We start from the raw sequence: 7,941 nt of genomic DNA, 5'->3' as shown, positions 1-7,941 counted from the left end.
AGAATAGACAAATGGCAGAGACAGTTTGCAAGGTGGATGATCATGGAATCTTCCAGAAACTTATCCTGTGACACTTGCCTCTCTGAATTTTCCCAGGGATGAGTAAGAGATCATTAAAATCTCCAAGTGGAACCAAGAACTATCAATGGAATGACACTAATCAAAAACCCAGAGCTGACTCACACCCTTGCAAGAAATTTATAAATGGATCCCTCATCTGAGAGATCTAGAAGTTGGAACTTTGTATTGTGTAAGGAAGTGTTGTTGGTTTGTTGGTGAGAAGAGACATTGCATTGTTGGGTGATTTGCTTGTTCATGAGGTGAAGAGGGCTTATACAACTGGGAGGATGATGCTGGATCAGACAGCTGGGTTGTAATCCTCTCTTACATTACTATTAATAAAGTTCTTTGAGTTTTCCTCCATATAATCGTGTATTTGTGAATCTTATTGTTTATGAATGCAATTGTATGATCAATGTGTTTCTGATTTTGTATTTTTTATGATGTTTTAGATAGAGATTCTTTGATAGTTTGATGTTACTTTGACTCTACAGGTACTCTTTGAAGCGGGACAAGTAGGAGAGGAGTGGAAAATTCTATCAAGGAAAGGAGAAATCAAGTTAGGATCAAAGCGGAAGATCCAGGTTGGTCCGCTTTTCTTCTCTTCCATCTACCACACTTAAAAGAAATCTTGAAAAGCTTTCATTGTTTGCTTCTAAGATAGCTACCCGTCTTAGTGGGACTAGCAGTTCGAATCGACACTAATTTTCCCTGAAACAATAAGAGAAATACATCTAACAGCAAACTAATCTACAAACTGAAGTAAAGCATGCAAACACAAGTAAAGAGGAGATTGGTGTTGGAAATAATACTGAGAGGGGGGGGGGTGAATCAGTATTATCATATTAATAAAACTTTTTCATTTCCATAATCAGATTCATATATGCTACTTCCACACCTTCTTATGATTAAGTTAATCGATCTTCAATGAGTGCATTAGAACATTATCAACCATATTATTAGTTAACAGATGCATTAACATAAAGTAGATCATCACACATAAGGCACACACATGGACACAATGATGTAAGGTGGAAACCCAATGCGGGAGAAAAACCACCTGCTGCAAGTCATCTCAATCTTCTTCTTAATAAGAAAATTCTTTTACAATATTTGTACTGGTGCAGCCTTATACCAGTACGGGAGCTACAACCCCCTTTGCTCTTGTACTAACCGATCCATTTACTAGTACGCAGGCTACTACCTGCTACAATGCTCCAAAGATTTCCTTTAGCTCTTGTACTAGCTTAGATACTAGTACGTAGGTGCCAACCTACAATCTTCTCTCCTTCAAGTACCACATTTCATTAATTTTCATACTGGATACACTGAAGCACAACCCATAAACTGAAAGGCCACATTTCATCCAATTTTCATACTGGACCCAACAACAACATTGAAGCTCAAACAACCTTCTGAAACACCCAATCAACTGAAGTAACCAGATCAACTATAATAGGACCAAACCCAGAACACAACAATGATAAACAAAGATTTTAAGAGAAGGAAGCACCCTGCTCAACTGCCAGCCTGAGTCCGGACTCACCCTGTTCAACTGCTAGCCTGAGTCCCTAGACTCACCCTGCTCAACTGCTGACCTGAGTCCCTGGACGCACCCTGCTCAACTGCTAGCCTGCGTCCCGAACGCACCCTACTCAACTGCTAGCCTGCGTCCCTCGCACTGAGTCCACTGAACTGCCTGCGTCCCGGCGCACCTGAACCCTTCCTGCACCTGCGTCCGGCGCACCTGAAATAATGCACCTGCGTCCGGCGCACCTGAAATAATTCACTCCTGCGTCCCGGACGCACCTGAACCCTTACTGCACCTGCGTCCCTCTGGGCAAAGATGATTTCAAGACTTTAGGAGTAACCCAGACAATCAGATCTATAGATCCGAGCAAGAGCCGAGGAGATCTCGGTCCATCAGATTCCCCTTGTTTAGATCTAGACCAGATCTTGCCCTCATAAGATGTTCAACCCAAGACTTGCAAAATCCAAATGATCTCCTTTACTTTATATAGGCAAGCTCCTCCTCAAAACATGGAACAATACCACGAGCTGACACCATAGAAACACAAAACCGTCGGCTAGATACCACACAAGAAACCTCCACGTGCTTTTCTCTGCCTTGAAATGTGTGCACTGGGTGGACGCACCCCCTGAACGGCTGGCCTGCGTCCTTGGACGCGGGTTCTGCATGGTATACCTGCGGGTACGCACCTTCTGAACTGGCTTCCTGCGTCCTTCATAATTTTTCAATAAAATGAGAGCTGATCATCAACTTCTGCTGCTGACTTGAAGAATAGTGAACTACCACCTGAATGGGTTGCCATCAAGGACAACACTTTAGCCATAATGCCAACAATCTCCCCCTTTGGACTTGATGGCAAAGCTTACTAAGAACTTGCCATTTGATTCCTTTGAGCTGTCCTGCATCTTATGTATTATGTTACATCTGATATCTCTTCTGAATGTATATAAGTGAGATGGTCTTCTATGAGGGGGGTTGCCATCAAGTACAACACATGCATCATAATGCCAACAATCTCCCCCTTTGGACTTGATGGCAACAACACCAGATCACTCTCCCCCTTTGACATCAAGGGCAAAGGGGTATGCTCCCCCTAAGAACATGCTCCCTTTGACTATGAACCAGATCTGCTGAAGTCTCTGAATGAGCTCCCCCTTTGTATATGTCATGGTGCTCCAATCTGATAATGGTCTTTCTGAGAACCAGCTGAGATGTCTGCTCTGCTGTATGGTGCTGTTCATGCTCAAGCTCCCCCTGACTGTAAGCAAGGTCTGCAAAAGGATGTTCTACAAGAAGAACATGACTCTATATATATCATAAATGACCTTCCTATCACCAAAAAAACTCAATACATACATCCATCACCCATCACAATAAGGATCATCCATCCAACCAAGTGGGAATACATCAGAAATATGAGAACCAAATATATTACATCTTTATCCCATGCATAGTGGGGAGACATAGGCCGTTACATGACCTGAAGAGATGACTATAATAGATAGACCATTACAACATGAGTCTTGCTACGACCTTCCAAACATCTAAAGATCATGACAAACAACAGCACTCTATAATTTGCTCCATAGTATCATCAACTCATAACCATCCAGATCTACATGAATCAAGAGCCATCAAATGAAAGCATCAGCATCAATCAACATATGTATGAATAATCATCCCTGTATCCAGCCAACAATCCTCATCTATTTGTGCCAAGAAAGAATTTATGCATCATGCTCATGTCAGCATCATCATGAAATGCGTATGAGTGACTCATCATCATCATGTCTCCAACAATGCGACTTTGAGTAATCATCCACGAAATCAGCCAACCTCATCCATATATGTGCCAAGGATAAAGACTTCATGCAAGCATCATTAGAGAATCAACCATACATCTGATCATGTGACCAACTCATAATAGCAAGATGAATCATAAGCATTGTCACCAAGGACCATAATGCCAACAATGCATTTAAGACATATGCTCCCCCTGAACCAGTGCCATCTGTTAAATCTGATCATGCATATCAAGAAGAATCAGCCAATAAATGCTTTGAGACAGGTACGCACTTCATCTTCTGCTATGCTGCGTCCTGTTGCTACAGGGACGCACCCAAAAACACTATCGCGCCGCGTACTTTTACTCAGGGACGCACCCAAAATAACTATTTCGCCGCGTCCTTTTGCTTCAGGGACGCACCTGATCCTCAGTCGCTCTGCGTCCCCACGCAGATTTTCAGTTACTGAACTGCGTCCTGGACACACCTGGACTTGGTCTGGCCTGCGTCCGCACGCAGGTCTCCTGTTACTGCACTGCGTCCTGTACTTTCAGCTTCCTCTGATTCTGGTATGTCTGTACATTGTACTGTGCCATCCTTTTCTGACTATACTTCCTTTTTCCTCCATATCTTCAAGCGTGATGATGACATTTTCTCCTTTTGATATGGTGCCCAAACTTTGTTCCTGCATTCCTTGGCTATATGTCCAAGCTTGTTACATGCATAACATCTTACATGTTTCATATTCCTCCTGTAACAATCAGTAGCTTTGTGACCAAACATATTGCAAGCAAAGCAATATCCATAAAAGTACCTTGATTGAGATGACCTTTCTGCATAATGGTCTTGAACTCTTCTTCTTCTACATCTTGCTGCAACATGTCCAAGATTATGACATACATAACATTCAACATTATTCATAGGAGGAGTAAAGGATTTTCTTTGAGGAATCTCTTTCCTTGGTTGATGATGAGATTGATCTTTCACTTCTTCGTTGATCACTTTAGATTTCCTTTTAGAGTTTATTGCCTCACCTTGTGAACTAGATTCACCTTCAACAGATTCATGGAAACCAAGACCAGTCTTTATAGCAGGGGACCTTTGACTACTAAGAATATCATCCAATACTTTAGAGCTATCTTGAAATCGTAAAAGCTTATCCTTTTCTTCTAGTTTACCTTTCAAGATATTTACCTCAACTTGAAGCTGTTCTTCCTTTTCAAGGGATTTCTTTTTCAAAATTTCTTCAGCTTTCCTTCCTTCTTCCATTTGTTCCCTTAGTTTGAGAATTTCCTTTTCTTGTTCTTCATACAGATCCTGCTGCATTTGACGAACTCGGAAGGCACATTCCAGTTGAGATTTTAAGCTGGTGACTTCGTTTTCTTGTTTTGCAATAGCTTGGAGTAGATCTGTATTCTGCTTCTTTGATTCTTCAAGATCTCCTTTTAGTGAGAGGATTGTAGCTTCAAGATTTTCATAGTAGCTGGATCTATCTTTGAGTTTCTTGATGGTTGTGCTTCTTTCGTTGACTTCTTTTCTTAATGATGTTACTTCATGCTGCAATTTTTGACATTGGTCTTCCTTGTCCTTGAGTAGCTTTCTTACCTTGTTTCCTTCTTCTAGTTGTGCCCTTAGTTTGGTAGCTTCTTCTTTGAAATCACATTCCTTTTTGTTTAATAGATCTTGTTGATCTCTAATTTTGTCTGTCAGCCTTTTAAATTCTGCCTCTATTTGATATCTTTCTTGTTCACCCATAAGAGCAAATTCAGTAGTTTCGCTATCACTTTCATCTCTTTCACAAGGAAATATAGCTGGAACATCAGAGGATAACACATTCATACCTGATAATGACTCTGAATCTGATTCTGAATCTGAAGAGCTTCTTATGCCTAATCCCCAATCGATTCTTCCACTGTCATAGTTCTTCTGAGATGACTTCTTTTTCTTATTAGCTTTCTTCTTAAGCTTCTTTCCCATTGTTCCACGGATCTCCTTCAAGCGATCAAGCTTCTATCAAAGGACCTGCTTTGATACCAATTGTTGGAAATAATACTGAGAGGGGGGGGGGTGAATCAGTATTATCATATTAATAAAACTTTTTCATTTCCATAATCAGATTCATATATGCTACTTCCACAACTTCTTATGATTAAGTTAATCGATCTTCAATGAGTGCATTAGAACATTATCAACCATATTATTAGTTAACAGATGCAATAACATAAAGTAGATCATCACACATAAGGCACACACATGGACACAATGATGTAAGGTGGAAACCCAATGCGGGAGAAAAACCACCTGCTGCAAGTCATCTCAATCTTCTTCTTAATAAGAAAATTCTTTTACAATATTTGTACTGGTGCAGCCTTATACCAGTACGGGAGCTACAACCCCCTTTGCTCTTGTACTAGCCGATCCATTTACTAGTACGCAGGCTACTACCTGCTACAATGCTCCAAAGATTTCCTTTAGCTCTTGTACTAGCTTAGATACTAGTACGTAGGTGCCAGCCTACAATCTTCTCTCCTTCAAGTACCACATTTCATTAATTTTCATACTGGATACACTGAAGCACAACCCATAAACTGAAAGGCCACATTTCATCCAATTTTCATACTGGACCCAACAACAACATTGAAGCTCAAACAACCTTCTGAAACACCCAATCAACTGAAGTAACCAGATCAACTATAATAGGACCAAACCCAGAACACAACAATGATAAACAAAGATTTTAAGAGAAGGAAGCACCCTGCTCAACTGCCAGCCTGAGTCCGGACTCACCCTGTTCAACTGCTAGCCTGAGTCCCTGGACTCACCCTGCTCAACTGCTGACCTGAGTCCCTGGACGCACCCTGCTCAACTGCTAGCCTGCGTCCCGGACGCACCCTACTCAACTGCTAGCCTGTGTCCCTCGCACTGAGTCCACTGAACTGCCTGCGTCCCGGCGCACCTGAACCCTTCCTGCACCTGCATCCGGCGCACCTGAAATAATGCACCTGCGTCCGGCGCACCTGAAATAATTCACTCCTGCGTCCCGGATGCACTTGAACCCTTACTGCACCTGCGTCCCTCTGGGCAAAGATGATTTCAAGACTTTAGGAGTAACCCAGACAATCAGATCTATAGATCCGAGCAAGAGCCGAGGAGATCTCGGTCCATCAGATTCGCCTTGTTTAGATCTAGACCAGATCTTGCCCTCATAAGATGTTCAACCCAAGACTTGCAAAATCCAAATGATCTCCTTTACTTTATATAGGCAAGCTCCTCCTCAAAACATGGAACAATACCACGAGCCGACACCATAGAAACACAAAACCGTCGGCTAGATACCACACAAGAAACCCCCACGTGCTTTTCTCTGCCTTGAAATGTGTGCACTGGGTGGACGCACCCCCTGAACGGCTGGCCTGCGTCCTTGGACGCGGGTTCTGCATGGTATACCTGCGGGTACGCACCTTCTGAACTGGCTTCCTGCGTCCTTCATAATTTTTCAATAAAATGAGAGCTGATCATCAACTTCTGCTGCTGACTTGAAGAATAGTGAACTACCACCTGAATGGGTTGCCATCAAGGACAACACTTTAGCCATAATGCCAACAATCTCCCCCTTTGGACTTGATGGCAAAGCTTACTAAGAACTTGCCATTTGATTCCTTTGAGCTGTCCTGCATCTTATGTATTATGTTACATCTGATATCTCTTCTGAATGTATATAAGTGAGATGGTCTTCTATGAGGGGGGTTGCCATCAAGTACAACACATGCATCATAATGCCAGCAATTGGATTCTTGGATTGGGCCCTAACCCAAGAGCTTCGGCCCTCTGAGGTAACTCAGTGCTAGCTCAAAAAGGATTCCATCTTCATTATCAAAAAATGGCAAGATTACATAAAAGTGTCACAAAATAGTAAGCTCGAAATTTGAGCAAAGTTTACACAAGAAAAAAATCTAACCCTAGTGAGGCCCTAGGCCTCTCTACTTATGCATTTGAAGCTACCAATAGCTTCCTTAAAATCAAGGAGGCTTGGCTCCCAAAACTCGAGATAACTATCAATCATCTTCCACTTGCTCGATTGCCTTCTAGTGCATGATTCTGCTGCTTGTACTCCGAGCTGAATGAAGGGGAATTCAAAGTGAGGAGCAATAAATGAGGGGGATTCCCTCTTATAAGTCCTCTCCTTTGTCTACTTCGAGTTATTGCTACAATTTGACCACTAGATCCTTGACTTTGACCTCAAAATCCATCAATAATTTGCATTAAATACATGTTAGACCACAAGGCATAATAAGTAACTCAACTCACCCTATAAGCATAAATATAATCAGAAAATCATACAATAAGCTAAGAGAATGGTTTATTTGACTATGTTATGAGGTAAAACGAGCCCATATAATTACCCATTTACGAGGCTCATCATCACCCCCCCACTGAAGGTGTTGCTCATCCTCTGAGCAACCTAGTCAATCTCTTCGTCTTTCATGGCCCTGGTGGCCTCCCTAGCATTACAGGCTTCTAATATAGTCTACTCATGTTCTCCATAGAATCCTGCCTTTTTGCCTA

This window comes from Pinus tabuliformis, chromosome 1_2 (genome assembly GCF_031772625.1).
Source record: "Pinus tabuliformis cultivar Carrire ecotype Pingquan chromosome 1_2, CPIR1, whole genome shotgun sequence".
Lineage (NCBI taxonomy): Eukaryota > Viridiplantae > Streptophyta > Pinopsida > Pinales > Pinaceae > Pinus > Pinus tabuliformis.
This window is presented reverse-complemented; position numbering follows the sequence as displayed.